The 8,537-nt window shown below is 38.3% G+C and overlaps 2 long non-coding RNA genes and 1 pseudogene across 2 annotated transcripts; 1 reads left to right on the plus strand and 2 right to left on the minus strand.

Moving 5' to 3' along the window:
* Positions 1–122: 122 nt before the first annotated feature.
* LOC145223246 (uncharacterized) lies at positions 123–1,782 on the plus strand (annotated as a pseudogene).
* A 1,927-nt stretch (positions 1,783–3,709) lies between these two features.
* On the minus strand, positions 3,710–5,813 carry LOC145223248 (uncharacterized). The gene is made up of 5 exons (XR_013859432.1): positions 5,412–5,813; positions 4,908–5,059; positions 4,700–4,791; positions 4,541–4,613; positions 3,710–4,089 (listed from the first exon to the last, which is right to left on the minus strand). It is a non-coding gene; the product is annotated as an uncharacterized LOC145223248 (long non-coding RNA).
* Positions 5,814–6,494: 681 nt separating this feature from the next.
* LOC145223249 (uncharacterized) lies at positions 6,495–7,421 on the minus strand. The gene is made up of 3 exons (XR_013859433.1): positions 7,167–7,421; positions 6,996–7,107; positions 6,495–6,932 (listed from the first exon to the last, which is right to left on the minus strand). It is a non-coding gene; the product is annotated as an uncharacterized LOC145223249 (long non-coding RNA).
* Between the last annotated feature and the right edge of the window lie 1,116 nt (positions 7,422–8,537).

Below are 8,537 nucleotides of genomic sequence, written 5' to 3' on the forward strand. Positions count from 1 at the left end.
CACCGAGCACCAAGCGATCCGAAGTTTAAGGTTAAATGAAGATATCTCGATCTTACCCGCAGACAAAGGTAACTGTACTGTCATCATGAACCGCCCAGATTACGACAAGAAAATGCCACAGAGAGGCAATGCATTTCTGAAGCCGTATTCCATCAACTGCATAGCACGGACGGCTCCGCTCCGCGCATCTACGGCTTACCAAAAATACACAAGGAAGGCATCCCTCTGCGACCAATCGTTTCGTTTGTTGGTACTCCAACCTACAATCTTGCGAAGTACCTAGCGAAAGTTATTTCTCCGCTCGTGGGCAATACGGAATGGACTGTTTCGAACTCGTCCAAGTTTGTTCAAGAGATAGCACAGTTGCCGCCCCTGTCCAACGAAGAGTTAATGGTGTCGTAGGACGTCGTGTCACTTTTTACAAGTGTTCCTGTGGAATTGGCGATGGACATCGCGTCATCCAGGATTTTAAACGACCATAGCCTTAAAGACAGAACACCATGGGTCCCGTTGGATATTGTGGACGGTTTGCGGATTTGCTTGCAGCAATCCTTTTTAACATTCAGGGGAAGCTTTTACCAACAGGTTCAAGGCACAGCGATGGGTTCCCCGGTCTCCGTGGTTGTCGCAAACATGACAATGGAAGCGCTTGAGGAAAAAGCCTTATCAACATTTGCCAACCCACCAAGATTCTGGCGGCGATATGTTGACGACATTTTTTGTGTCATTGCTAAGAACAAGGTTGAAGCATTTTTACAGCATCTCAACGAGGCGCAACCAGGCATTCAGTTTACCATGGAACTCCAATCGGTAAACTGTCTTGCATTTTTAGACGTTCAAGTCACAAGAACCGATGACGGCGTCTTGTACTCGAGAGTGTACCACAAGCCAACGAGTACCGGCAGGTATCTCAATTTTCGATCTCATCACCCCACATACCAGAAAAGAGGGGTGGTTCGTTCCCTAAAAGATCAGGCACGACGCTTGTGCACTCATAGCGACGACTGCGAGGCGGAACTGGCTAAGCTTCGCAAAGCCTTGAAATACAACGGCTACCCCAACTGGATTCTCCGTGATGTACGGGCAACGTGTCCCAAACGGGTGACCCATCCAAAAACAGAGGGTTTTGTGACACTTCCGTACATACCGAAATTGACGGATATTCTACGGCGTATGTTGCGTGACTTCGGCGTAGCGGTTGGCGTCCAGCCTGCCAATACTCTCCGCAATCTACTGAGTGACCCAAAAGATCCAATCAACACCTTTGAACAACGTGATGTTGTATATTCTATTCCCTGCGCCGAGTGTCCGTTAATATATATCGGGGAGACTGGAAGGTCACTCAACACCCGCCGAAAAGAACATCAACGGGATGTTGCCAACAGCGACGCGAAGAAGTCGGCCCTGTCCAATCACGCGGTATCACAAGGCCACCGTATTGATTTCAATGCGGCTTCTGTTGTGGCCCGGGAGCCTGACTACAGGAAAAGACTATTTCTTGAGTCATGGAATATTCACCAACGGGTCAACACAATGAACATCAAAACAGACGTGATGCTTCCAGCGTGCTACAGGCACCTGCTTAAAGATTAGAGGGTCAATCATTTGTTATCGCGCGGTGTTTTCATTGCGTTGTTACGTGCTTGCGTTCTATTCTTTTTTTCCTTTTTTTGCTTTGTTTATCGTGCACTGTTCAAGTCGCATTCAGTGTTATTTACCCTGATGAAGACGACCTGTATAGGACGTCGAAACGTCGGAATAAAAATCACATTTGCCAGAAGAGCTCTTTAAACTTGACTTCACTCTCAACTATTTTAAAGTCCTGAAATCGCCTTGAAAACTCGCCATACAATGCTTCTAACAGAGATGAGTACTTGTCTAGGTTATCAGCTGATTTTGTGGCTTCCTGATTTTCTGGGATTTTTGTGGCTTCATTTGGCTTAAGAGAAGCTGCAAGTTCCTCATAAATGCCTTTACTGCGCTGTACATTTCATGGACATAAAGGTTCTACACTGCAGTTTGACATTTAATTCATTCATTAGAGCCGTCACATCTACAGGAAAACCAAGGTCTGCTATCCAGTCTGTATCTGAAAGCTGTTGAACGTCATTTCCTTTTTTCATACAGAACCCGTGTATCTCTTCTCTCAAGTCCCAGAAACTTTTCAATACTCTGCCCAAGCTGAGCCACCTAACAACTATGTGGTAGCTTATGTCACGATTTTCAGTCTCGCTTTACTCCGAAAGTGAAAAGTGCCTGTGATTCAATGCTCTTGCCCTGATGAAGTTAACTGTTTTAGTTACAACATCAACAACATGGTTCATTTTAATCACTGACTTGCACAACACTTCCTGATGTATAATACAATGCAAAAATGTCAATTTTTGCTCAGGGTTTATTTCTGTCACTATATTTTGCATTCTCCTTAAAAGTCCAACATTTTTTCCTTTCAGATTTGGACAACCATCTGTTGTCACCCCTGTCAGCTTGTCCCATTGTAGCCCCAACTTGTCCAAACATGCATTTACCTCCGTGAATCCATCCTTTCCGGTTGTTGTCCCTTTCATTGACTGCATGGCTGCCAGCTCCTCTGTGACTTTAAAGTCCGCGGATATCCCTCGTATGAAAATAAGTAGCTGGGCAGTGTCACTTACATCGCAGCTCTCATCTAAAGCAAGAGAAAAATAGTCGAAGCTGACAGCTCTGTTCTTCAGCTGTAATTCCAGATTTCCCGAGATGTCCTCAACCCTTCTAGTTACAGTCCGTCGTGAGAGAGGCACGTTTTCAAAATCTCCCTTTTTCTCCGGGCATATTAGGGCAATAGAGTCCAACAAACACACTTTAATAAACTCCCCGTCAGAAAACGGCTTACTTTTTTTAGCGATTTTTTGGGATATGACATATCCCAGCTAACAATTTGACGTCGGCTCGACGTAGATTTTTGGTCGAGTTTGGTCGATAGGACGTTGAGACAAAACGTCAATTTTACGTAAAAGTGTCGACTCCAGAATACGTAGATAGGACGTTGGAAACTACGTTGTGCATAACGTAAACCTTACGTTCAGTAAACGTAACTACGAACGTTGTAAATTACGTTCTTAAAACGTAAATTTGCAACGTTATTTTTACGTAAAAGTGTCGACTCCAGAAAACGTAGATAGGACGTTGCAGATAACGTAAATTCGTGACGTCTCAAAAACGTAAATCGTGACGTTTGCTTTACGTAAAAGTGTCGACTCCAGAAGACGTAGATAGGACGTTGCAGATAACGTACATTCGTGACGTCTTTAAAACGTAAATCGTGACGTTTGTTTTACGTAAAAGTGTCGACTCCAGAAAACGTAGATAGGACGTTGTAAACAAAGTTTTCCCATGACGTTTGTTGCACGTCTAGTTAAACGTCAATACGACCTCATAAAAACGCGTCTCCATGACGTTGTTGAATTACGTCAAATATGCGTTGAACCAAACGTAATAACGAACGTTAAAAATTACATTTGTATGACGTAACTCATGACGTCATTTTTACGTAAGAGTGTCTACTCCATACGATGTATATATGACGTGGTAATTTATGTCAATAATACGCACAAATAAACATGAGTACGACACCTAACAACGCCGATCCTAATTACGTGTTGACATGTTTGCAATGTTTAAAACGTTTGCAGCTTTCTAACTAATGCTAACAATTAAACATGCCAAGGAATTAAAGTAGGAATATAATATTGATGGTGAAAAATCACAGTAGTACAGAATCAAAAAGGGTTAGCAGTAAACAGCAAAAAACGGCGAAAAAGTATGGCATTCACACAACAATAGACAAACATGTATGACTCCTAAAGAGTTTGTAAATACTATTAAGGTTTTAGTTGCATTGTGCTAAAACATTGCCTTATAATATCTGTTTGATATGGCTTGTTCATAATACAACACAATTATAGCAGATACAAATAAACATTTCAAATAGTGCCAGTAAAATATAGAAAAACTCTCAATCAAAGTCCATGGCAATCTGCCTTTAAAAACCAATCTTTACTTCTCACATCTGAAGTCAAGGATGTTGACAAAGATTTCCGCGCTTCCACTCTGCAAATCAAATTTGTCGATGAGATAGTCCTTCAGGTATAATTTATTGCAGCATATGTCAATTTTGTGAGTAAAGAACAACATGAGGTTGCAGATACAACTTTCACATTTATAACAATTTCTATGCAAAGGTATTAATATTTGACTTGTAAATGTGGTATTCAGGCAGCTAGACAATCATTTGACCCATTTTGGGGATGGTGTGTCAATTGTTGTAAGGTAAACAAACAAAAACAAAATCTTATCTATTAAAGGTTTGGGTAGCAGGTGTTATTTAATTGTTTCAAACTTTTTCTGCCAAAAGACCTTTTAAGGACAAACAACCAACATTCCACACTGTACACTGCTTCATATTTCAACACTCCAGCATACTAAATCAAGCAAATAGGGTCAGAGCTTGGTCAGTCTTAGGGCCAGAATAAAATTAAATTTGTACTGTTAATAAACTTACTTTGTATTCAGACTAGTTTAAGCTTTTCTCTTCTGGTGCTTCAGGAATCCAGTGTTTTGCTTTGAACACCAGACTATAATACAAAAAAAGTCAAAAGTAAATACTGTGTACAAACTTAATAGGGTTTTGTTACACAAACTTCTGCAAGTAGAACTATACCTTTTGCTGTCCTTTGTTTGTTTCGATAATTTTTGTCATTTTCCAGAGAATATCGCAAGGAAACGGACCTTCCAGGTTTGCCAAGAGTATACCTAAAAATCACAAGCACTGTTGTAATTGTAATGTTCATGCAGCAATGTAACACAAATGTTGGCTTTACAGTGAGATTTGCACAAAAGAACTACACATAAATTAGTTTAAAACTTACTAGGATTTATTAAAAGATTTCGTCTTCAGTGTGCTTGCAGTCATAAGCCTCTAGTTCTTAGTTGCCACTAGATTGGGGACTTTAGACAGATTTTGCATTGTCACAAGTTTCCTTTTTTCTTCAGCATCACTCCAAAATGTGTAACTTGTTGGCTAAAAAACAAAAACACAAGTAACTGGTAAATATAAAAAAATATTTCTATTTTTGGAAAGCAAAAGTGCCTCAATTCCAACAACTAAAATAGCAAATTAAAAAAACTATCTGCAACTACTCATTCATTGTGCTACACTTTTTTTTACTATATGACAGAATGAATTTGCAAACAGCAGCAAAATCCATGATATACATGACCAGCATTAGATAATGATCATTTCTAACATATTTATTCTCATGCATAAAGAGAAGAACAGCATGTAGGGTATTTTTTTGCATATTACAACATACATTGCATTCTGTATCATTTAGGCTAAACACATATACAACTATTAGCTACTTAAAACTTACATAAAACTGAACTGATCCATCTGTAGGTGTTGCAGGGCAGTAAAGATACTTTTTACACATGGGTTGTTTATGTACTAATGTTAAGCAACCCTTTTGTGGTCTTTCTTTCCGATGACCAAAATGACAAGTATGTGTGTCTTCAACACAAAGTAGTTTTATGACAAATTCACACAGGTTTAGAATGTACTATGTAATGAATATTAAAACTGCAATTGTAGATAAAAAATGATTTATTAATTATGATGGTACAGGACCTAATTAAGTATAAGTGTATGTCAAATACAATCTATAATTTTAGTATTAAACTAACTAATTCTAGTTGACATATTTTAACATAATGTATACAATACATTATATAGCCTGCTTTCTAGAACAGCTTTAGCTTACTTTTTGACAAATAGCACAAAGGTGAGGATAGCAGGTAAAATAGTTAATTTCTTTACTTGAAAAATGAATGCAACATATTACTGTAAACTAAAGTCCAACATTCTACTGGTGCCCAGCAAACACAATACTCACATTCTTATTTAAAACATACCTATCTGAAATAATACAACAACAGACAGACATCTCCAAAATAGTTCAACTTCAGGCAATTCAGGCCTACAGTCCTGTCAAACTAGGCGCAAAAACTGACACTTCTGGAATAACTTATACTCACACTCGAACTGCAATAAGGAAAATTAATCAAAGTTTTACTGACTAACACGCATTATGGATTTCTGAAGTCCACAACACGGACAACGCCTCTACACCTTTTGAACGAAGTACATCCATAACAGCGGGTTTTGAAATTTCAAAGTCCGCCCTGCGCGCCAAAATTCAAAATGTGCGCGAATATTTTGAATTTGAATGTTGCGATGTATGTCTAAAGGGCTCTGCACACCAGACGCGGTTGACGGTGGCGGCTAGCGATGTCAGCGCCGGCGGTTGTTGGCGGATTTTGCGCGTAACGTTTGACGCGACGTTGGCCCTTCACACCGGCAGTGCGGTTGCCGTCGACGACTTTTTTTGCTAAGAAAACTGGGTCAATGTGCTTGACATATTGAGTGTTTCTACGTCTTAAGACATTTGCAACAAAATTCCGTTTAGTTTGTTTTGTGACAAAATATAATGTTGATCATCATTCCACGGTAAAATGTTTCCAAAAACAATTACAACAGCAACATTGGATTAAGTTTACTTCTGTCATTGCTGTTGAAACACACTTTCCTGTTTTACAGACACTTTATGTTTCAAAGTTGGTAATATAATAGCAATAACATAAATGAACACATTTTAGAAAACACAAGATTGCAGAAACGCAAAGAAAACAATCATATAACAACATACAAAAAAGCTTAAATGTAAAAAGATGCATTTACATTAAATTTGCACATTGTTGCACAATTACAATGATGCTAAATGTTGTCAAATGCGAGAAAAAAACTTGTATTCTTTGGCTTGTGGCATACTTTTCTGAAGTTTGTAACTTCATCAATTTGTAACTTCATCAAATGTCACAAATTCATATCTTGAACTCTATGGAAATATATATGGAACAGTTGATCGGCAGAAACTACATTTTTATTCAAGTATACCAACCTGGAAATTCATATATAACATTTTCTTTTCTTGCCATGAAGTTTATTGAACAGGTGCACTGGAGTTGCTGAATCAGTCATAGACATGTAGATTAGTAAAAGTTCCTACACTTCTGCAACAAATCATAGTTGTTAAAGGAGCAATACATTTAGAACTTATACCAAAACTCACCTACGCATAGGCTCATATGAATAGTGATTCCATCCTGGTAAGATTTCAACAGCAGCACCTCTCTTGTACTTTTCTTTTTGCAAAGTAGTGATTAGATAATTACAAAATCATTTCGAAAAAAACCCAAGACTAAACAAAAAGCTGTGAATAGAAGTTCTTTAAACCACTGGTAAGAAAATTTTAGTATGTTTGTGTTCAGTATTTAATTTCAAACTGTTTAAACGACCATTTCAAACTAATTTACTAAAAACAGACAAAAACAATTAAAACAAGACAATTTGTACCAATACTATCAGTACTTCATTCTTATTTTCTTGGTAAAAACGATAAAACAACCCACCTACAAACAAAAAGACCTAAATCAAGCAGAAATGTATCTTAAACAAGTCGAGCACCGCCGAATACCGAGTTTTTCATCCAGCAGTCTAGCGCGGCTGACGGAAAAGTTAAATCCGATTTAACTTTGCCGTCAGCCGTTTCAACCGAGAAAATCACGCCGTCACGGCAAGTCGCTGTCTGGTGTGAATACCCCGTCGCTTGCCGTCGAACGCAAAAACGCGTCGCTATCCGCCAACCGCGTCTGGTGTGAATCTTGCTTAAACGATTTGCACATGTGTTTAAAAGAAAAATCAATCAGTCAAGTAATTATCGCACTAAAAATTAATTAAAGACTATACAATTGTATAGCTTAAGCTTTCTCATCAGAGCTCATATAAGAGCGGTTTTGAAAACACTTTTAAACTGATCACCGCGCCCAAAATCAAACCTGTATGACGGATTTTGAAATGTTATGTTACGACCTATGGCGCAATAATTTATACATTTTCGAAAAAGAAAAGCGGTAAAAAAGTTAAAAAGGACACGGAAAATCAATTGTAGAAACCTGCAATTTGGAAGTGACGTTTCATAACATTGCAACATTAGTTTACTTGTCATATGACGGCAATAAAACGTTACAAATGACGTCGAAAACGGTTGTAAACTGGTTAAATTTGACGTCAGTGACAAACGTGAATTCTACGTCATGCATGACGTTTTAAAATTGTTGTATTGCAGTTTGTTGCAACGTTACTAAACAACGTTAATAAAACGTTTGAAATGACGTCGAAAACCGTTGTAAACTGGTTAAATTTGACGTCAGTAACAAACGTGAATTCTACGTCACGCATGACGTTTTAACATAGTTGTATTGCAGTTTGTTGCAACGTTACTAAACAACGTTAATAAAACGTTTAAAAAGACGTCGAAAACGGTTGTAAACTGGTTAAATTTGACGTCAGAGATAAACGTGAATTCTACGTCACGCATAACGTTTTAAAATTGTTGTATTGCAGTTTGTTGCAACGTTACTAAACAACGTTAATAAAACGT

This window comes from Phallusia mammillata, chromosome 4 (genome assembly GCF_965637545.1).
Source record: "Phallusia mammillata chromosome 4, kaPhaMamm4.hap1.1, whole genome shotgun sequence".
Classification (NCBI taxonomy): Eukaryota; Metazoa; Chordata; class Ascidiacea; order Phlebobranchia; family Ascidiidae; genus Phallusia; species Phallusia mammillata.